The 24039-nt window shown below is 41.1% G+C and overlaps 1 protein-coding gene across 6 annotated transcripts in view; it reads right to left on the bottom strand.

Annotated features, from left to right (window-relative positions):
* The window catches only part of DAGLA (diacylglycerol lipase alpha), a 166040-nt gene extending 165116 nt beyond the window's left edge, over positions 1–924 (bottom strand). For 4 of the 6 annotated variants that reach the window (XR_012082376.2, XM_072985529.2, XM_072985528.2 and 1 more), the window contains exon 1: positions 808–924. The gene's annotated coding sequence lies outside the window, so the exon portion shown is untranslated. Of the gene's footprint in view, positions 1–372; positions 466–807 lie in introns of those variants that run through there. The other 2 variants (XM_078383582.1, XM_078383581.1) reach the window with 1 other exon arrangement.
* Positions 925–24039: the final 23115 nt, after the last annotated feature.

Genomic DNA, 24039 nt, shown 5'->3' with positions numbered 1-24039 from the left:
CAGCCCCAAACCTAGGTCCTCCACTCCTCTAAACCTCATCCCGCAATAAGCAACACCCTACCATGCTTACTGGAAAAAGGGGTGCTGGGTGACGAGGCGGAAGGGAGACAGGGGAAAGGCGCCGGAGGCTACATGAAAAGCCACTGCCCCAAAAGCCACTCGAGGATGCACTTCCTCCTCCCGCCCCCACGCCCTGCCTCCTCCTCCTCCTCCTGCTCCACGCCGCAGAATATTCCCCCACCCCACTCACTCTTTCCAAGGCCACTGAGCCTTGGAAGACGGGGGGGAAAGCGGGTGTTTCATCAGGAGGAGCAGCCGCCGCCGCCGCGTGAGGCACCTGTTTGGGCACGAAAGAGAAGGGTCGCTCCTTACCCGCCCGACTCCCATGCCGGCAGCGCTGAGGGAGGAGGGATGCTTCCCCGTTCACCATGGCAACGGGGCCCTTCACCTCTGGCGGCGGCGGCGGCGGCGCTAGATGGAAGGGGGAAGGGGAAAGCACCTAGTCCCTGCCCGCCTTGCCATATGCTAGGGCAGGGGCACCTCTTCGCGTGCTCCCGCGCCGGAGGCAAAACGGCCTCTACCCGCCTTTCCTCACCGGGAAGAAGGAGGAGGTGCCCGTTCCCCAACCCCGCTGGACTCCCCCGCCTCCCGCCATGCCCGGCACAGGCGGGCTCTCCACCCGCAGCGAGAGAGGGTATCCGCCCTCCCTTGATTCTCCCCCCCCACACACACACACACACACATAACCGCCACTGGCGTCACCTCTCAGCCCCCTCCCAAGCCAAGCACGTCATCGCAGCCTCTCACCCGTTTGCCTCCGTCTCCGGCGGCGCCGCCACCGGGCCAGAGCCGCCGCCGCCGCCACCTTCATTCCAGGGCTCGCTGCCGGCCTTCCCCCCCCTCCCCGCAATTCTCCAATGCCGCCTCCGCCCGTGCCAAGACCGCCTCTACCCGCCGGGCCGCCCACTGCGTCAGCGTCGTAAGAGCCGCTACGCACCCAGCGGTAACCATAGAGACAGCTGAGTCTTCAAGCGCCCTCTGGTGTGGAGAGGGGCGCTCTGCCTAACAGACACGGCCAAAAGAGGCCTCAGCGGCAAGAAGCGGGCTTTTTACCTTACCTCAGGGCAAGACCAACGAAAGCTTTGGAGATGCAACTCTTCCCAAAAAAAAAGGTTGGGTTTATTAATGTAGGATATTGTGCTTCTCTACCCACAAATTAAAAAGCCAGGAAATGGCCGGATACTCCTGCACAATCTCATGCTTGCATTGCCAGCAGAAAAAAAGATGCCAAGCTTTACATAGCAAAGGGCAGCCTGAATGTTGACAACACCAAGGGCAGCAGTCAAGATGGTCTACTACTGGATATCCTCTTCTGCTAACCATTCAGAGTGACAACACATAAAGGAAAATCCAAGGTGACTCCTTTTTTCATCAGTTAACCACTTCTCATCCAAACACAAGGCAATTGTCAGGGCTGTGTTTCAACAAGTGCAATCTCTCAAATCACTTTTCTCAGATTCTGTTTAACACGCACGTGCGCACATGTGTGCGTGCACACACACACACACACACCCCTTGGATTTCTTCCAAATAAAAAAATTGGGTGGGACTAACCATTCCTTTTCAAGATAAGCAAGTTTGGTCTCTCCAGTGTATCTGATCTGTTTTAAATCTGCAGGCAGAAAAAGTCCATGAAGTCAGTAAGGGGGCGGGTAAAAACGGTTCTGCTTTTCAGAAATCATAATTCAAAAAGCATTTCCCAAAACATCTCCAAATTTGGCACAGAGCAAGAGCAGGCTGTCTGCTACGTACATCTGTGTCACAATTGGTATTTGTGCAAGGTCCAGTTTCAAAGTAATAAATAAATAAATAAATAAATAAATAAATAAATAAATAAATAAATAAATAAATAAATAAATAAATAAATAAATAAATAAATAAAGAGAGAGAGAGAGAGAGAGAGAGAGAGAGAGAGAGATAGAAACATTTTAATCCTCATATTTTTGGAGACATGTTCTGAATGGAAACCAAACACCACTGGTGAAATCTGAGATAAATTAAGGCCACCTGCTTCCTGTATAGTAAAGTGAATGAGGGGAAGGAGTTGAAGTGTAGCACTTTGTGTATTTAGGTTTTTCCTCCATGAAGGAGACAGCTTGGAAGTTGGATGTAAGGAATGCACTGAAACTAGTAATTAACTGATATGAAGAAATCTAGTGCATTCCTTGCTCCTTGTAGCATGATGTTTTTCCAGGTGTGTCTGAGTGGTATGTTGATAGATGACTGCCTCAGTTGTTTCTGACAAATAAGAAACAAGTTATTGTACTTTCTTGGAAATGGATATGCAAAACTGGTCCCTGCCCTATAACCTCTTTTGTATCTCAAGGAAGCTTAAAAACAACAGCTTATCCAATAAAATGTAAAGAGCCAAACCAATATTTAAATATTAAATAGGCCACTGTTAAGGGCAAAAACCTTGCAAAGTAGCTTTGATACTATAAATACTAGGTGGAAATAATATTAAAACCACCATATAGTATTTTTAAAAACTAATAGAAAAGGAGCGTAAAGATGGCAAGTAAGAATAATCAACAAAATACAGCAAAGCTCCCAAAGAAATAGCAAAATGAAACTCAGTGTCACTGAAACAAATAAAATTGTTGATACCAAGACAATAGATAGAAATAAAATACAGTATGCTTACTAAAACAAAAGTTAAATCGATTTGCTGTATAGCTCAGTGGTTTGCTCGTATCTGGCTGGAAGGCCAGAGGTTAGGAGTTTGATTTCACAATATGCCTCATTGACAGGGACTGCATTCAGTAATCCATCGGGTCCCTTCTAGCTATGCAGTTCTAAGATAATAAAATAGCAATTTGAAGTCTTGCAATATTAGTACCACATGAAGCTGTGGTTCCATGCATGTCATACATGTGAGACCACTCCTAAAAGAAGTCACACACCTCAGCTTGATCATTCACATGAGCAAACACGTAAGTGGAGCCTCCAATATCTTAAAACACGAACAGGTTGATCAGTTGTACTGTAGATTGTCATTCAAATGTTACAAACTATTTAGGACTATTTACGACTTTAAAGTAAAAACTAGCCCATAGAAACGAGCCAAGAAAAACACACACAAAAATAGTGGTTTTTCCAGTTCTGTTCCCCCAGTGAGTTTCCATATCTGAGCAGGCATTCAAACCCAGTTCTCCAAAGTCTCAGTCCTACACTCTATCCATTACACCACACTGGGAATCCTCATCCCCATATACATTACAGTAATCTAACATTTTAAAAATATATTATTTATTTTATTCATACATACCCACCATACAAAATAAAAAACACTGAAAACCTAGCAGTAATAACAAAAAGCATCAAAACTGAACATCCATACTATCCCTATAGATTGGAAATTTTGCTGTCATCTGGTCATCTAAATATCATCAAGGAATTCCTAATCTAACCTTCATGTCACTTTTGCAAAGGTAACTGCACCTAGGTCCATTCCCTTGGTAGCGTTATAGTTGGCATAGTAACCTAAGCTGATGAAAGGGATTCCTAGCCACTTCTTCTTCCATTGACAGCATCAATTCAAGGAACACCCCAAGCTGTGCACTGTGCCATGTGCACTGCAACCCCATTTATTTACAATCTTCCATCCAGACTGGCTTGTTTCTTTACTCACAGCATTCCCATCTTATCTGGATTAAATTTCAGTTTGTTTGCCGTCATTCTAAAATTACCCTAAGCATCAATTAAAAAGTTTCACAACCTCCCTTGATAAGCAGGTGCAAATGAGAGATAGAGATGCATATCATCAGCATATTGATAACATTTCAGCCCATAATGATGGATAATTTCTCCTAATGGTTTCATAACTGGGAAGAGAGAAGACAGCTCTGAAGCACACCATATACGAAAAGCTATGGACTGGAACAAAAGTCCCCCAGAACTGTCTTCTAGGAAAAAGGAAATCCGCTATAATGCCATGAATCCCAAAGTCAGTCCAGCCAAGTAGTCTAGAACAACATCACGGTCAAAATAGGAAAGCTGCTGCAAATTCTGTAATTCAATTCCATTTTTACCTTTCCCTAGTTTAGGTCATCCAACACTTGTTTCTGTCCCAAACATAAGCCTCAAACCAGATTGCTGTTGAAATCCTTACAGCTCAGTGCTCTTTTCAGACATATATTCAAAAAAGAAGAAGAAGAAGAAGAAGAAGAAGAAGAAGAAGAAGAAGAAGAAGAAGAAGAAGAAGGGAGCACCTTAACTCTGCTTCTCTGTCCCGTTTCATCACCTTCCTACACATGAAGGAAGTCAGATCTGAGTTCTGCTATCCATGTACACTCACCACATGAGTTCGGACCCTGAGTGATCAGAATCCCAACTTACATGGACAACAACCCCTCCCATTAAAAATCTTTTTCTTTTAAATGGCCACTAGAAGGTATTGGGGGGGCTTTTAAAGTTACCCCCTTTTTTGTCGATACCATATCTTCACTAAACAAATTTTAGCAACCTCTACAGTATATAACTATTGTATTAATTTTTTAAAGTAAAAAATAAAATGTGCAAATTTGCCTGTTTGGCTACATCCTCCACCTTTCGCCCCACTCCATTTGCAGTGTGGCACTCAAACAAATCTGAAAAACAGCTTTTGACCCTGCTGATATCACCCAGCTCTAAATTAAAACAGCATAATAAATATTCATGTACACAACAGTAATGTTGTCTGTAAGTTGTTTTTCATGAAAATTCAAAACAGTAGCTAATGTTTGAAGTACAGGACTCTAATTTTAAGGCTAAATAAATATTAATTAAATGGCTATATTTTTGTTGTAGGAAAGTGTGGTTTGAACACAGGAAATGTTTACCATTTCCAGCAGCAAGCATCCTTATATTCATATTCTATAAGAATCATTCAATGAATCAGCACTAACATGAGTGGCCAATTCTCTAGTTATTTTTCTCTGCTTAATAGAGAATTCAGACAAGTACTACCTCTTAGATTTTTTTTTTTTTTTTTTTTTTTTTTTTTTTTTTTTTGCTTAAAGGTTGTTTAACCCAGTGGTTCTTAACCTTTGTTACTCAGGTAATTTTGAACTGCAACTCCCAGAAACCCCAGCCCAGCAGAGCTGATGGTGAAGGCTTCTGGGAGTTGAAGTCCAAAACTCCTGAGTAACCCAAGGTTAAGAACCAGTGGTTTAACCTATTATCTCTTCCTCTGTATTTTTGCTGCCTTTTTGCTTTTACTGCATTTTAAATTATTTGTTTTATTGCTTAAATTCTTTTAAGCTGCTCTAAGTAACACATAGATACCAGAAAGGCAGAACATAAATGTCTGCAAATTTACATATGCACACATTGTATGTATGTATGTATGTATGTATGTATGTATGTATGTATGTATGTATGTATGTATGTATGTATGTATGTATGTATGTATGTATGTATGTATGTATGTATGTATAAATACATACATACATACATACATACATACATACATACATACATACATACATACATACATACATATTGTCCAAATATTTCTATTCCATCTATGATTGAAGGAATAATTTCAGTTAAGTGTTGCATAGATCGGAGAATTCTGTTTTTATTTAAATCAGTAATTTCCAACATGCATTACAGAACTAAATGCATGGCAAGGTCTTCTGTCAGTATCAGTTAGTTGTAAAACAATACAACAAAGAACATGCAATACCTACCAAAATAAATGAATAAATAATTTAGTTTTACAATAGGAAAGTTGTGGGACATTAACACAACATAATCAGGAACCTGAGTGAAATCTTGCATCTTGAAAGTAGTTAAGTTACCATTACTTAGGTATTCGATAAATAATATGAAACATATGAAAAATTAAAGCTTCTTCATCTATACCAGTTGGAGGAACTCATTGGTAACATTCCAGATGAAATAAAGACTGATAAGAGGCAGAAACTCTTTTTTATTAATTGATAATTTCTGACATACAAAAAACCATAAAACAGTAAAAAAAGGAAAAGGATAAGAAAAAGACAAAAACAGAAAGAAAAAACCAGACTACGTATACGGAAAGAAAAAAACTCGCTAACACCCCCCTTTGGAGTCAAAGATTCTAGCCTCGTTAACCCCTCTATTCTCCCTATATCAGTTTGCAGTGTATACTAATTAGTTCATACATATATCATAAATTTCACCCTAAACTCCTGTCTTCTTCTGGGCCCAAGAATATATTAGTCCCCAGCTTTGTTTTACATAATCTCTTGGCTTTTCCCGTAGTGCCTCTGATAGAGTGTCCAGCTCTGCCATGTCCCATAGCTTCTTTAGCAGCTCTTCTATCGTTGGAACCTCTTCTGTTTTCCATTTCTGGGCCCAGAGTAATCTAGCTGCTGTGAGTATATACATAAGACAATGCTTTGATTTGTTATCATTTACTCCTGAAATGACATTCAATAATGCCATTTCAGGTTTTAGCTCTAACTTCTGCTGTATGACTTCTTTTGCTAGATCCCATACCTGTGTCCAATAAATTTTGACCTTTTCACATGTCCACCACATATGATAGTAAGTTCCTGCATTTTTAGAGGCAGAAACTTAATAGGTAGAGTTTCTGACAACATTGCGCCCATGATGCACACTGACATTCTGGACATTAGTTGAAGTACAGTACAAGCCAAATATCCATGCTTCTATCTTCATATACTAGGTAAAGTGCCCCCCTTTGAAAAACAAACAGCAGCAATAAGCCGTGGTATTATGGTTAAGTGGGAAAAGAAAAAGAAGAAGAGTGACATTCAAATCCACTTAAAAGACTCCACCCATATGAGGTGCAACCTTTGCCTATTTGTTCCTTGCCAAGTTCTGAAGCAGACTTTCAGAATTATTCTTCTGTTTATTTTATCTTGGCATTCCCTTCAGCTTACTTCATTGCTGAGTATTTTCTCCCCCTGTGTTACACACTTCTGAGGAGAGAAAAGACTGGAAAATTAACTACCCTGTTGGTTTTGCCATTATAGTACTGTATCTCGATCTGATGAAGTCAGCCTGGGATTGTCTGGTGACCATCCTGTTAAGTAAAAATGATTTATCTCAGGAGGACTGTTAAAAATCTAATCAAGGCATGTCAGACCTCGCATATGGGTGGAATTCTCCTGCAGAGACAATTCTGGCTGCTGATTGCAATGTCTGTGCCCTTGACCTCTTCAAGGACAAGACAGGAACTGCAGAAATTTTGACCATGGTTCTTGGGGAACAGACATCTCCATCACTATTAAAGGTGGAGAAATATTGATCTTAGAATCACAAAGTAGTGTGACAGGTGCTTTCAATCAATGTTCAGAAAATATTAGGCACAACAACATTAGGATCAATGATAGGAAGCAGAAGTAGAAGCTTTTCCAACTCACAGCCAAACCTTCCAAGAAATGCATTAAGTGTAACAGTGGTGCTTCTCATGTATTAAGTTTTTGATGTAACCAAAGTATGACAACTTTCCTTTATGAAAATTAACATAATGACTATTAAAGTTAGTTTAAAATGTCATGTAACAAGCGACATATATTTTTTACTTGAGGAATAATTTTGGAGGGATTATGAGAAAACTTTTAAGTAATTTAAAAATGTTTCTGGAAGTATACCTGAAAATGCTTCTGGAAGTATACCTGACTCATCTGCAAAGTTCCTATTCCCCATCATCACCACCACCATCCAGACAATGTCACCTCTGATAACAGTATGAATATGAGCTAAGTGGGTTTGGGGACATATTTACCTAATTTTTTTGTTACTCTTTAACTTCTTCGGATTATTATTTTGTTGTTGTTGTTGCACTTAACAGTACAATGGTGTGGGGGGGGGGCATGTGCCTAAATTTTTAAAAAGGGTAAAATAGGAGACATCAAGAGATGGCATCAGGGCAGGAAGCAGAGTGATCTGAAACCCCTGATCTGGCTGTGGGCATCAGGAGGGAAGGAAGCACACGGAGCAGGTGGTAGGAACTTTCGATGCCAAATATCCTTGTCATAGGAATGTATTAGATGTGCAGCAGCAGTGCAGGAAGTGTCAAGAGGCAGTGGTGCAGGAAAAAAGGAAGCAAGGAGACCAGGGACACAGCAGGACACAAACCCTGGAATTTACCAATATAAGAGAAGTGTAAAATACCAGTAATTAGCAGAACAAATGCCCTGTCAGGAGGAGCCCTAAGAAGCAAGGGAACAAATACTACAATTAGTTCTTAAAAGACATAGTTATTGCCACACCACCACTTATAATAACATATTTCCGAGCTTTGCTCATAGCAGACACAAGATATCAAAGCAGCAATAGTTGCAGTATTGGGATCAGTGGAAGATGAAGAGATTGAAGGCACTCATTGTGTGATCTCAGCTGAGATTGGTGTCCTAGTATGCTAGACCAGAACAGCTATCTTTCCTCCATTATTTATATTAATTTTGTTTCATTTATTTCATTTACACTGTAGCCATCTAACAATCAGGAGACCTAAGGTGGCTTCCAAAATACAGTATTTAGAAGACAAGTATTAGAATGCCTAAAATGTAGTACATTGGAATATTGTCCTGAACCAGACCATTTTCAGGTCTTACTCAGAACCAAGCTAAATCTAATAGGAACAGCTCTTAGAAAGGAGTACATAGGTTTGCTACCTCAAAAAAACCTCTGTTGATCCTGCTCTTCATGTTTAACACTCTCTTTCAGAACACTCAACAGAACATCTTTTTAAAAAAAGACTTCAGTCTAAAAACTTAACCCTAACCTTCTAGATGGCAGTGGAAGACAGAAGGGCCTGATGCGCTCTGGTCCATGGGGTCACGATGAGTCGGACATGACTAAATGACTAAACAAACAAAAACCTTCTAGATTCTAAGTATATATAACTGCGCTCATACCTACTTTCCTTGCATCTGTCTTCTCTCTCTTCTCACTCCCTCATCCTTCCTTTGTGGAGATTTGGATTGCATGTTCCTCTGGGCAGGCACCTGGCTCTTTGTAAAGCAGTGGCCCCGAACCTTTTCTGAACCGTGGACCAGTTGGGAAGGTGGGGTCCATGTACTGGGGGTGGGTTACACCCCGCGCTTACGGTTCAGGGGGGTGCACTCACGAGGGGAGGGGTGCACTTGCATGCTTGCATGGAGGGGAGCGGCACGTTCGCGGAGGGGAGAAACGCGCTCACAGAGGGGCGGGGCACCCGTGCGTATGGGTGGCGGGCTATGCGTGCGGGTGGGAGTCGTGGGGGGCGTAGATCTGTCTCCATGACCCAGTCCTGCCATTGCCATGGACCAGCACCAGGCTGCATACCAGGGGTTGGGGACCCTTGCTGTAAAGTGCCGGGTAGATGGGGCTCGTTAGCCTTTGAAGGCAGCCCATCTAGGAGAAGGAAAACTCTGATTCCAAACCTCCACTGTCTTGTGGCTATATCCATTGATGGAAAAGGCTTCAGGAGTTAAATTCGAGGCAAAATCTGGAGCCGGAGTCCCAGCGGCAGTTCATGACGCTCTGGCAATTCCTGCGATGTTGGTGGAACCTGTTGTATTGTCTTCTGCCTTTCCATTGGACTATTTCAGTGACATGGAGAGGCGGTATTTGGTGCTTGGGTAACAGTCTGTCCTCCATATTCTTTTACCCAGGCCTCGTGCTCTGGAGGGGACACTCCAGTTTCACACACAGCATTGAAATAACACGGAAATTGCTGTTACCAGTTATAAGTCTTTGCTCAGTTGGTGTAGAGAGTGACGCCAGGAGCTACGTCCAACAGTGGAGAGGTAATTGCACCTTACTAGGTAGCTACCACCTGCCTTAAGCTGGGCAGCCCCCAGCCAGGAAAATGCTGCCTCGCCATAGTCTGTTAACCTCACTGGATGCGTGGGGTTTAGGGTGAAAGCTGACAAGCAGATTGATAACCGTGCACCATGCAATAATCCTAAGAAAAAATCTGCCCTAAAGCTGGGCACTTGGAATGTTCAGACAATGACCCCTGGCTTTTCTGATGACCTGCAGGAAATAGATGACATGTGCAAGATAGCTGTCATCGACATGGAATTGAGTAGATTGCAGATGGACATTCTTCCCTGCAAGAGACAAGATTGCCAGACTCAGGATCTTTCAAAGAAAAAACTCATTCTTCTGGCAAGGAAAACCATTAAATTAGACAAGGGAATATGGTGTTGGCTTTGCAGTTAGAAATACTCTGCTGTTCCACCTCCTGCGGGGAGTGAAAGAATCCTGTTTATAACATCGCCTTGTCCACATTTGGCAAGAAGACTAAAAAGACGGCTGACTCGTTCGAAGCCCATTCAGAGGAGCTGATGCCAGCCATCGAGGAAAAGAGGAGAACTCTAGCAGCTTACAAAGCCTGTCCTAGTGAGTACAATTTGCAGGTTCTTCAAGTTGCGAAGTTCAACAGACTGCCAGGAGATGTTCTAACAATTATTGGCTTCAGCTTTGCTTTCAGATACAGATAGCAGCTGACACAGGTAACATCAAGGGAATGTATGATGGTATCAAGCCGGTTTTAGGTCCAATACAGAAGAAATTTGCTCCTTTCAAGTCTGCTACAGGCATGATCATCGAAGACCAAGTACAGCAGATGGAACTCTGGGTACAGCACTACTCTGAGCTATATTCTAGAGCAGTGGTGTCCAACCTTGGCCCTCCAGATGTTCTTGGACTTCAACTCCCAGAAATCCTGGCCAGCAGAGGTGGTGGTGAAGGCTTCTGGGAGCTGTAGTCTAAGAACATCTGGAGGGCCAGGGTTGGACAAACCTGTTCTAGAGGGAACATAGTAACCGGAGAGGGACTAAATAACATGGAGTGCCTCCCTTTCTTGGAGTTCGGCAGCGAACCAACTTTAGCAGAAATAAAAGCAGCCTTGGATTCCCTCACCTCTGGCAAGACTCTTGGGAAGGATAACATCCCTGTTGAAGTGCTGTAAAGACATCATCACCACTGAGCTGTATGAAATCTTTTGTCTTTGCTGGAGGGAAGGTGGAGTACCACAGGACATGAAGGATGCAAACATTGTCACATTGTATAAAAACAAAGGCGACAGGAGCAACTGCAATAACTACTGTGGCATCTCTCTTTTCAGCATTGTTGGGAAGCTTCTTGCCCGTGTTGTGCTGAATAGGCTCCTGGTGCTTGCAGACAGAGTCTATCCAGAATCACAGTGTGGATGTCGAGCTACTAGATCCACCATTGGCATGGTATTTTCCCTCAGGCAGTTGCAGGAGAAATGTAGGGAACAACAACAGCCACTCTTTGTGGCCTTCATAGACCTTACAAAGGCCTTTGATTTGGTTAGCAGGGACAGCATTTTTAAAATTCTTCCCAAGATTAGATGTCCACCTTTGCTCCTTAACATCATCAGGTCCTTTTATGAGGAAATGAAGGGCACTGTAGTTTTTGACACTCAACATCAGATCCCTTTGACATCCTAAGCAGAGTGGAACAGGGCTGTGTCCTTGCGCCAACCCTCTTTGGGATCTTTTTCAGAGCACATTACCACAGTCTCTTGAGACTGAAGGATGCCTACTGTAAACTGCTATCTATATAACTATGGAAGTCCAGCTAATTAATAAAAAGTGAACGGCAACTGATACGTTTTATTGTGACTGGTGCCTTTCTTTGTGCCTTCTGTTGGAACGAATTATGGCCAATTCCTTGATGAAAGGGCCTTTCCATTAAACAACTCAGGAGGGCTTACGTGTTGTTGTTGTTTTGTCTGAACTTATTGAGGCCTCTGCTGTAGGGTTTACAAAAAATAAATAAATCAGTGTAAATAGAATAAAATCTTACACTGAATCTGTTGGATAGAGAGTTTGTACTGAAAACTCGTGTGAGAATTCCAGTAAAATGCACAGCAAGAAGTGACAGCCAGTTTGGGCAGAATTAGCTAGAAGTTCCCCTTTTAATACCCACCCCTCACCAAACACTAGCACTTAAAATAACACTCAGGAGGCCTTTTTGTATAAAAGAAAGAAAATCTGTATTCATTGGTGTAGCAGCACTGTGGGCATCCTGCATACCTAGCATATCTAACAGTTCAAGTATCTTTTGTTTCTGACTCAATAAATATGAGCCATCTGCTGCTTTCTCAATTTGAATACCCAAATAATACATTGCATTTCCCAACTCCTTTATTTCTACCTCTTTGCTCAGATTCTGTACTACACCTCTGTACTCCCCTTCTTCATGGGTTGCTACTATCAGGTCATCAACATAGGCTAGAACATATGTGTAGTGTCCATTCCTGTTCCTAGTATACAGGCACTGATCTTCTTTTCCTTGCTTGAAGCCTTGTTGAAGTAGCATTTTGTTCAATTTCTCATTCCAAGCTCGGGCTGCCTGTTTCAGTCCATAAAGGCCTTTCTTCAGTTTGCAGACAAAGTCGGGGTGCTTCTTGTGAATGAAGCCCGGTGGTTGTTGCATGTAGAGTTCCTCTTCAATCTCTCCATGTAAAAATGCAGTTTTGACATCTAGATGTTTGACTAGCATCTGTCTGGATGCTGCAATACTTAGGACCAATCTTATGGTGCTGTGTTTGACAACTGGAGCAAAGTTTTCATCAAAGTCTTCTCCATACTTCTGAAGACATCCTTTGGTGACTAGTCTTGCTTTGTAGTGTTCCACTTGTCCATCTGCTCCCTTTTTCACTTTGAATACCCATTTGCATCCGATTGCTTTCTTTCCTGCTGGTAACTTTGTCAATGTCCATGTTTCATTCTTGTGTAGAGCTTCTATCTCCTCTTTTGCAGCTTGTCTCCATTTAGCGCCCTCTTGTGTTGGCATCTGTTCGACTTCTTCCCAGGTCGCTGGTTCGTCTGTCTGCGACGACCTTGCAAGGTAGGACAGGCGAAGCGGTGGCACACCTCTGTTGGACTGTGATGAGCGTCTGACCTCTGGCTCTGGAACCTCTGGCAGCGGGGTGCTATCCTCTGGTTCTGCAGAGTTGTCGACTGCTCCATCCGTATCCCCTTCTTCTGGTGTACTGCTCTCATTCTTCATCTCATCCTCATCTTTCTCTTCCTCTTGTTCGGTTTGTGAGGGCACTGGGATAGGTATGTCTAGGAGAGGTTGGTTATGTTGATTCTGGTCATCTGAGCTGTCTAGCACCGTTCCTCTCTTGTCAGCCTTCCTATGTTCATCAAAGTGAACCACATGTGTTACACTGACTTCACCAGTTCTCAGATTCATAACTTTGTATCCCTTGACACCTGAAGCATACCCAATAAGGATTGTTTGTTCAGTTCTAGAGTCCAATTTATGCCTTTTCTCTTTGGGAATGTAAGAATATGCGATGCTTCCAAAAACTCTAATGTGTGAAATGTTTGGGACTCTACCATGCCAAAGTTCAAAGGGTGTTTTTGTGGTACCTTTTGTTGGCAGTCTGTTCTGAAGATACGTAGCTGTCATCACACCGTTATTCCACAGCCTGTTGGGTAGCTCTGCATCTTCAAGCATGCATCTAGTCATCTCTAGAAGAGACCTTAGTTTTCTCTCAGCTAGTCCATTTTGTTCTGGTGTGTATAGAACAGTCCTTCTATGTAGGATACCTTGTTCCTCAAAGAATGTCTGTGTGCGATTTGAAATGTACTCACCACCATTATCTGACTGGAACGCCTGAGGTTTTCTTCCAAATTTGTTGCTTACCATGGCCACATATTTCCGCAGATGTTCATGGGTCTTGCTCAGCAAGTAGGTGACACAGTACCTTGAAAAGTCATCCATAAAAATTAGAATATACCTGTTGCCTCCCATGGATGGCACATTAATTGGTCCACAAAGGTCAGTGTGGACTAATTCTAACACTTTTGTGCTCCTTTGTTCAGTACTTGAGCGAAATGAGGGTCTCACTCCTTTTTCTGTAAGACAGTTCACGCACCTGGTTGTCCTGTTAGTGTCACGTGGCTTTACCTCAATTCCTTTGGCGAGGTTCTTCTTGTGCAGTTCCAGTATTGCATTCATGTCTCTGTGTGCAAATCTGTGGTGCCATAGGTCCAGGCTGTCCACCTCTTCTTGCACCATCTGGGCTGTGTTGATTTGCACCTGTTCATCTAAAAGACTTACTTTAAAAATGCCATTAGATTCATAAGCTTCCAAATGTATTTCATTGTCCTTTTCAACAGTACATTTCTCACCATCAAAGAGTACTTGAAAGCCTTGTTTTGTCAGAGCAGAAACGCTTAGCATATTACAATCTAGATTCGGAACATAGACCACTTCGTTCACAGTATTTTCATAGATCTCATCCTGTACTGGACACATTAGAACACCAGACCCCTTTCCTTGGATCTCTACACAGTTGCCAGCAGCCACCTTAATTTGCCCACTGGCTGATGAATCAAAAAGTTTTAAAATGTTTTATCATTGGAAGCATGTTGTGAGCAACCACTGTCAATAATCCATGAGTCTTTATCTTTCTGGTAGCTTGGGGTAGCCTGGTAGGCGATGAGTGCTCTCTGTTTGATTTCTCTATTCTGTTTCCCTGTGGCTCTGTCTCCCTTGTGACTAGAGACATTCTTTCCTTTGTTAGCTCTTTGTTCAACCTGGCAAGAGCTCCTATTGGCTGGAGCATCTCTGTGGGCGTCACAGTCTTTTGCTTTATGTCCTGACCTCCCACAATGCCAGCAGGCGTTACGTGATTGGTCGATGGGCGGAGCCTTTCTGTGGCTCCTGTTTTGAAACAGGTAATTTGATCCAGAAGATTCTGGAGAGGTTGAACTGTGATCAATGCATTCATTCTTCAGGGCCTTAACAGATTCCTCAAAACTTAGCTTTTGCGTGCTTACAACTGAGCAAAAAGCTTCAAAAGGTCAAAACGCTCCCCTAGGGATGCTAATAAAAATCCTTTCTTGGTTACATCAGACATTTGAAAACCAGTTGCATGTAATTTGTCAATTAAATTAAGAAATTCAGATATATGTTTATAGCCATCTTTCTTGTTAGTTAGCCGCATCCTTGTTAAATCTTTAATCAGGGCTATTTGCGATTGATGGGATGTAATTCCAAAGAATTCCTCCAATTTTTCAATCATTTGTTTTGTTTTTTTGCAGTTTCTTACATGGGTTATCTGTTCATCGATTAAACTGTGCTAAATTACAGATTTTGCCCTCTCATCCTTGTCTTCCCACATTTCAAGAGCTTTGGCTTCTGTGGGCTTCTCTGAAGTTAAGCACTCCTTAAGTTACATGGCTGATAAATCTGTTAGCAATCTCTCTTTGAGGGCTGGTAATTTCCCGAAATTTTCAATTCTGTCTGCCATTCTGAATCCTGCTTCCTTATCAGCACAAAAGAACAAGCAAACAATAGCAAAAATCTCTTCAGCTAGTTTGGTATATTGGGGGGGGGGGAGAAAAGACATGCAGATACACTCAGAAAACAACAAAGCCCGAAAAATACTTCTTAGCTAATCTTTTCCCTTTTTTTGCTGGCTGTTTAGTTACTCTCTGGGCCCATGACCTGTTGGATAGAGAGTTTGTTTGTACTGAAAACTCGTGTGAGAATTCCAGTAAAATGCACAGCAAGAAGTGCCAGCCGGTTTGGGCAGAATTAGCTAGAAGTTCCCCTTTTAATACCCACCCCTCACCAAACACTAGCACTTAAAATAACACTCAGGAGGCCTTTTTGTATAAAAGAAAGAAATCTATATTCTACTCACGTAGATAAGCATTCAGAAGGTTTCAGGCAGATACAGAAAGAGAAAAGTAGCAAAACAATGTCCTTCTCCTTGGCCCATGTGGCTGGAAAGGTCTCCAGGCTCAAAGAGCCAGGGTGGAGGTGTTACATCTTGAAAAGCGTGTGCAGGAATGGTGGCCAACAATGGAGGTCAATCACCTCATGGCCAGAAGGGCCGGAAACAGGGGTGGAGCTACCCTACCCCGGCAACAACAAAACTCCCACTAATTGGTCAGCATGCAAACAAACAAGCAAACAAGTTCGTTTGTGTTGCAGGCCCTTCCCCTTTGAAATTGACATCTAGATTGCTTGACCATCCAACAGAATCAGCAATTATTTTCAGAAGATTCCAGGCTTGGTAATGCTGTAAATGATGCTCTTTGACACTTTCCTGTACAATGTGAACCCAGGAAAGCTGTCTAACATTCCAAATCAGAAATGAATTCAAAGATATTGTAGTCTTGGTCAGAGAAATTGGCTTCTAAGCTTTCACTAACTAGCCATTCAAATGAATAAAACAAACAAACAAACAAACAAGCAAACAAACAAGCAAACAAACAAAACCTAACCAGGCATTCAGGAGGAAGACAGTGTCTATGTGCTTCCCCATGAGAACCTAAACCATTAACAGGTCCTAAACTGTTATTCAAGAGGACATCAAGCTAAGAAAAAGTCCGGATATGTCTTTCAAGGCAAAAGGATACAATTCTGTATCAAATGAGATATCTGGCTAGGGAACTGCAGTTATGTGATTCTCGGGTGGTATTTCCACTGCTCACATGGAGTACACTTGATCTGGACTTTTTTTTAAGGTTAAGTAGTACTACATGACCAGCACTTTAAATTGTTTGGACCACAACTCCCAATTCTTTGAAACTTGGTTCCTTGAAGACACAGGTGCTCTGAAACGTAATAGCACTGTATGAGAGGCTGATGGTCTAGTAGCAAGATGTGATTCTGAGAATTAAAAGATTTATTAGTTTAAGTATTTTCCCATTGACTTTCAGAACAAAGACCTTTTCCAAGTGGCCACATCTTCAGAACCAGAGCTTGGAAAAAATACCTTTTTTGACAACAATTGCTGGAGTTCTTCAAAAGTACAGGTATGACTACTGCAGTCTAAAAAAGTATAGTATCTACTCTGACCTGTTACTGTTGAGATTTTGTTCTTATCTGGCTGGTTGCTTTGCAGTTATATCTTTTGGGCACAGCTTGGAAGTGGTGCAGAGGCTTTGCATCTTGTGTTAAGGATCTACTATGAGCCTGAGTCACAAGAGCCAGAATGGAAGCTTCTTGAACAGCAGTATGTCACAGAACATATCCTGTCATAAGTACAGATTTCTTTCCTGCCTCCAAATCAGATGTGTTCATAGACTTCAGTAAGAAGAGATGTGCCTTGTTCACTGCTTGCTCAAGTCACTAAGAGATGGGTCTGATATCTCTGCCTTTGCCAAGCACCAACTGAGGTGGAATGTAGTGGGCTTGGGGAGAGACTCTAGTTGCTGTATTTTATTTTGTTGAATGTTACCAATTGTTGGCTCAACATTTGCACAAAATCATCAACAATTTTGTGAATTACATGTCAAGAACATAATGAATCCTGAATGCATGTATCCACTCACTACTAGGCTCTAAACTAGCAGTAGATTTACCTGTATGTTCTCCTACCACCCACACAGACAAAAAACAAAAAAAACACAAACAAACAAACTTCAAGTGTTTACGTTTCAGTGCCATCTTCTGGTAAATGACAGTAACGTCAGACACAGTGTTTAATTGTTTACTTTCATCCCCCAAATCAGAAAAAAACATGTAAACAAGGTATTTGCTGTCCATATGCCCATAATTTGTCACATCTCCATTCCAATTGCATTTTTTAAAAAAAGGCTGGAGTTGCTTACTCATAAGAAATGTTCAATGTATAAACCACTAATACATATGATTTTGGAAAACATGTTCTTATGCCACCATTTTCTTGCTCTAAATATAAAGCATTCATTTTGGGAATGGCAACATTTAAACTAAACTGAGGAGCTGTCATAGGTGGTCTCAGAAATGATCCAGTATTCCTTTAAAACAGTCACCTTAGGAGCTTTGGTTCACTGCCATTCAGAATTTTATCTAACATGGTAGTTTTGCTAAAAATATGCCTCTTTTGGTATTGAACACATCACCAGCCACAGGATGGGTTTTGGATGCAGAAATTCTTCACACTGCTGATCTTTATGTGCTAGAGCCCAAATGTGATCTTGTTCCAAGCAAGATTAAATTTGCCACTTGTTGTGAGTACAGTTTTGGATCATTTCCTTATGGTTTGCAACCATAATGCTGTGTCTTTTTTACTTCTGGAAGGAACATATTGCCAGTTGCTATTTAACTTCATTTTATACTTTAATATCATACACATTTTCAGGATCAAATGTTGCTGCTCATTCACAATCCCTCGGTCTGATGTTTAAAGCAACCTTTATTCAGTTACAGTATTATCAGATTGCAATTCCTATCCTGTCCTTCCTTGCAACTTCCTGGGCATTGCAAATTCTGCTGGGAAATACTATGGAGCCAGTTTTGGGCACTGGAGACAGAAATACATAACTGAATTTTAGCTGTAGCTTTTTAAAATTAGTGAAATTAATGAAAATATTTAGGGTATCTATAGAAGATACCCTAAATATAGAAACAAGATTGCAACTGAAATACAAATTAAATTTAATTCAAATGTGTTAATTCAAAATTAACAGTATCTAATTCTATTGTTACGTGATATGAGATTTCATCCATCCCTTAGAAACCGGTAGTGCTGTACGTAAATGATGCTCTTTGACAAGTAACATTCTTAATTGATAGGTAGATAAATCTTGTAACTTTCTTAGCCATTTTTACTTATGTTATTGACCAGCATCCAAGGTATACTCTGGCATTCAAAGCTATAGCAATTTGGACTACCTCCCCACCCCCTGCTTCTGCTGCATCCTTCTGAAGTGCCAAAAAAAACTTGCTCAAGGGAGTTTATTCACCTTGGACAAGGGTTTTCAGTTATGTGTGTGGAGTTGCAAGAAGAAAGAGTGGTTGTTGATTCCACTAGAATCAGTGAGAATCCAGTGGAGGAACATAATTGTATTTTAGCCTTAATTCCAAGGACTGTATTTGGCAAAAGTCAATACTGGTGCAAGATATTGCAAACTTCTATCCCTTCTCCCCATATAAATTTTGTGCAATTCTTCACAAGATTCTGCTAAATCATTGTAGATTAGATACTATGTTTCTATTCCTATTACCAATTACTTTTTAAAACTTAGGGAGTGACTACATTGGCAAATAATACTGTACAAGCATTGCTCCAGGATTGCAACAGTCAGATTCATATTATTTTCTGTTGCCTCCATGATCACTACAGAGTCCCCCTCCCCAAACTTTTTTTCCTCCACTGCTAGGGCTTCTCATTTTTTAAAAACAGTTATACAAACTGTGAACGTGGTGTGATCATTTGTACTGATGCATGCAGTTTGATCTTTCTGTGGCAGGGTCTGCAGATATTCTATTTCAAGTGATTCCTCCCAGCTACATCAGCAGTAAGGCAGGGAAGCAGGCCCATTCAGATGGGAAGCAGACTGCCATTTTCCTTTTCTCTCCAAACTTGGTGCCTGGGTTTGCTTGTTTTCCTTTTCCCTTTCCATTCCACCTTGTCTCCTCTCCTCTCTCCCCTCTCCTCTCTTCTCTTCCACCCTTTCTTAAGGCTTGGTGTTGCTATATGTGAGCACTTAAGAGACTAAAGGAGTGGGGTGGGAAGGAGCAAGCTGGACATTTCTAATAAGCACTTCTTCACAGCTTGTTAAGGTAGCTCTGCTGTAGCCATGCATTCTGCAAATTTGGATGGTTACAGCGGAGCTACCTTAATAAACCACAACCAATGCTGGTTGCCAGTTTCCTCCTTTCTCTATGCTGATTCTCAGACTGAAGAAGCTACTTGGATGAGTAGCAAAATGTTTCAACATAATAAGAAAGAATTCCAGATAACCTAAGCATTCCTCCTGCCCGACATGTTGATCTGAATTAAGCAGTTGATCATATAAAAGGCGATACATGTAAAATTCTTTATTTCACTCTTGCTCCCTTTTTCTTGCAACTCTGTTTCTGAAAGGCCATTCCCTATCATAATATCTTTCTTGTGTTATCTGGTTTTGCATTCATATTGAGCATATAATGACCATTTAAATAGTAATTACCACAGTTTTAAAAATCATATTTAGTATGATAATGTAACAGACTTGAAATTCAACTTAGGTCCTTTCACTTATGATTAAGTGTTATTTCCCTAACAACATGCAACATTTTCATGTTACTCTAGATTCCTTCTATATACCATTCTCTGTCATTCAACTGATACTGTGAAATATGTTGTGTTGATAATATCAACCTTGACCAGTGGTTTCCAATATTTTTTGAGTCATGATCTCCTTTTCTAACAGCCAAGTAACCTGCAAACCCTCCCCCCATTGCGTTTCCATGAAAAGGCATTTTAACAGGGTAAAGAAAACATATTAAAAATACATTTTTCAGAATATAATTCTTACCTAACTTCTAAAGTGATGGTTTTATTTACATCTAGGCAACCAACTTCAAAATTTGTGGCTACATAAGAGGCAGGCTGTTTGTTTTTATGTCCCCATCCTTTTGTTGGGTGTCTAGTTTTTCTTCTTCTTTTTTCCTTTTCCTTCCCTTCTTTAGACTCTCCAGAAGTGATGTGTCTTAGTTAAAATCCCTTTTTGGCAGAAGCAGTAGGAATTATATCTTTCTGCTGGCATTTCTCTCTCTCTCTCTCTCTCTCTCTCTCTCTCTGTTTAAAAAATAGTCCCAGTAATCCCTTCTCAGAAAATAAAGTTTTCCTTCTCCCCTAAAGGGCCTGTCTTTCATACATACATATACATGCTAACATTAACATTTCACTCCTAAAGGTCAAGGAAGGAATTATTTATCAAGGGCTACAACACATATAAATTGACCCACAATTTCCCTGAAAGTATTTTGTGACCCCCTTCGGGGCCGTGGCCCCCTGGTTGGGAAACACTGATTTTGACAATCCTGTCCTCAAGCTTACATTCTTATTTTGACAATAGTTCATTGAAGTTTTTAATCTTGTAAGTATCTAATGCAGAAGAAATGAGCTGTTAATAATCCCAATAGAATTTTTAGATCACCTTCTTGTACTCCTGGAACGTCCAGTCCATGGCTTTTCACATTGGACCATTCCTAGATCTTTTCTGTCTTGCCCACATGTCTCCCATTTAGCCACCCTTGATCAGCCAGTGGACACTACTTAATAACAACTTTATATACCAATTGATCCTCTAACTATTCTTCAAATTCTTGAGTTATGCTAAAAATAGAGAACAAGCCATGGAGGCTTAGATTTCAATTTAAAAACCATTTCCCTTTGGGATTGTTTGACATCGCTTTCTCTGTCACTTTTTCCACTAAGATGTTTTCCTTTGACAATTAACCTGGTTTTATGACAATGGTAAGACATCAGGTTCTCTCAGTGCCCTAATTCTCTTTTCGTGTGCACTCTCCTTCTCCCTCACACAGATCATCATTATTAGAAGAGAATTTTCAGGTGCTTTGGAGATCACACTAATAACTTCTTCCCGACTTTGTGCTACTTACTGCACATTTGTCTGCCATTATTCTCCTTATGCTCTTGCACCTAACATGCACGTTTATTTGGGGATAAGTAACGGGAATGACTTTGGGGATGTATGTGAAGGGTTTAAGATTTCTCCCACCTTAGGCTGATCTTAGTATTTAAAGAACTCCTCCTCTTTCTAATAATAATAATAATAATAATAATAATAATAATAATAATAATAATAATAATAATAATAATAATAATAATAATAATAATAATAATAATAATAATAATAATAATAATAGAGCTGGAAGAGAACCTATGGATCTTCAAGCCCAACTCCTGACCACTGAGCTATCCATCTAAAAGAGTTACACTATATATCTTAAGTGCATAATTCTTCTTTGTAACAGTGTAGCTAAACAATAATCAAGCCAGAAGAAATGGGAAGGGGAGGAATATAAGCCAAAAATAGGCAGTGAGTTGTGCAAACGACAACATTATTTATGTTTATTTTTATGGTGCTAAATAGAGTCCAGTGAAGAAGTTACGGTATTATCGCCAATGATTTTGGTGCTGCATTTTTGTTTATTTTTATTGCTTTAAGCTGCTTTGAGGAATAATGGGGCTCTAAAGCAGTATACATGTTTATATATATTTGTAAATATATACACACATGCACAAGTACATGTGCATACATGCGCACACACAGCTCATATGTTTGAAAAACCAAGACTTTTTGATTAATAGAGACAACAGTGAAATGTGCGACTCACTTCAATCTTCCCTGTTCCCTCTCAACCAACATAGTAACTTGGGAGGAGGTGGAATTACACAATAACAACATATTTTTCATGAGCTATCTCTGCTGTTAAGGCATACAAAATCTTTTGGTTTGAGTGGAATGGTCAATAATTCATCATTAGTTGATTGATGTGGATCAACATACCTGACTATATTTTGGACTTTTCGTGGGGCTCTCAAATTGAGGACTGTCAGCACCTACACTTTAAAATTTATCACTACCCATGCTTGTCTACGTATTCTTGTGAACCTCATCACCAACAACCTCCTGTAGTCAAAATCATAATGATAGAGCACCATGGTTAGTGTGATGTCGTGTTTGCATACCTGTTGTGTGGCTAGATAGGGCAGATCAGGGACCAAGCAGTGGGAAGGGGCCCATCTCGATGTTTCAGAGTAGGGCAGCATCCTGCTCCAGGGTCCTATAGGGTGTCGGGTGTTGTGAAGAGGATAGCCAGTCCAGTATCATCCCAGCTTGAGTGCTGTCCTTCCCCACTGAGAAATGGGAAAACCCCATAGATGCCCAGAAGGGAAACCCCAAACCATATAAAAGGTGACCACCCCTATGAGGAAGAGAGATGAGGTGAAATCTGAAGGGCAAAGAGGAGAAAATAGAAAGACACGGGGCAAGACCATTGACTGAGGCAGGAAAAAACATCAGAGAAGGAAGTCAGCATCAGTTGGAAAAGGTGGGAAGAGGAGACAGGGAGATATAAGGGAAGAAGATTAAGGGAGGGTAGTAGAAGCAGGAGAAGCAGGCACAAAGAAAGAAAGCAAAGTACCCCCATTGGGATGGATGTAGGTCTGGATGGAAAATCCCTGGACTCAACAGGCGGAGAAGCTTAGGATTCTTCTTGAGGAAGCAGAAAGAAGAAGGAAAGTGAGTCCACCAAAGCCATCCTACTGGGGCAAGAAGGAGGCCTGGGAGTGGGGGACGAGAATAAGAGAGGAAAGAGCTAAGATCACCCAGGAGAAGAGGGAGATGTATGCTTCATCTGGGATGGGAGAATAGCATGCTGCATCTGGGATGGGAGTTCCGGGAGCTGGAAACTGGGATACCCAGGTTTGACCCCTTCCACTGGAAACGAGATGCTCTGCTGCCAGTACCATCACGACTGGAGTTGAGGGAAGTTCTACCTGCTGCCAGCAAGGGACTGTTTGAAACACTCATAGTTTACCCATTTTGTGTTCAAGGTACAAACAATGGTGTGGGGAAGAGAAGTTAGATATCCTCGTTGATGTTAATCGCTTTTTGGACTTACCAGAAATCAGTGTTGATGTTTTGGATGCAAATTAGTTGTCTTTAATCAATCCTATGAAAGACTCAAGCCCCAAAGCACTGAAGTGTCCGGTGAACTTTCATAGGTGTATAATCTGGAACCATTATTTATCCTGGTTGCCATAAACTTACTGGCATGTGCTACACTACACCTAGCTTTGATTTCTGCTGAAATGCTGAGTAACAAAAGTTACATCAAATGAAGATTAATTAGTATCAGACAGGAATGTAGACAAACTTTTCATTGAAAGATTGTTTGTATCTGAGCTTGGATCACACTCAACAGTGGCCAGAGGCCCTGCTACATAATCTAAAGCCAGCACTTTCAATACTTTGTACTTTATTTCACAAATAAAATAGCACTAGCTCCCTCTCCTCTGCATTTGAGGCCTTAATATCTTTTAATGAAAATGCCTTTAATCTTTAGAAGATTTCTTAATGTAACTGGGATACAAATAGGCACAAATTCTATCCTCGTTCCAGGAAATTAAAAAAGTATTCTCCATCTCATCTGACAGTCCTAGCATATTCAGATTTCTCCTACACTGAGATGTGTGGCATCTAATTTTAGAAATAAGTCACACAGGTTCTATGGCTGTAATCCAGCAGTAAGTGGCAATTAGAATAGTCC

Source organism: Pogona vitticeps, chromosome 1 (assembly GCF_051106095.1).
Source record: "Pogona vitticeps strain Pit_001003342236 chromosome 1, PviZW2.1, whole genome shotgun sequence".
NCBI lineage: Eukaryota > Metazoa > Chordata > Lepidosauria > Squamata > Agamidae > Pogona > Pogona vitticeps.
This window is presented reverse-complemented; position numbering and strand designations above follow the sequence as displayed.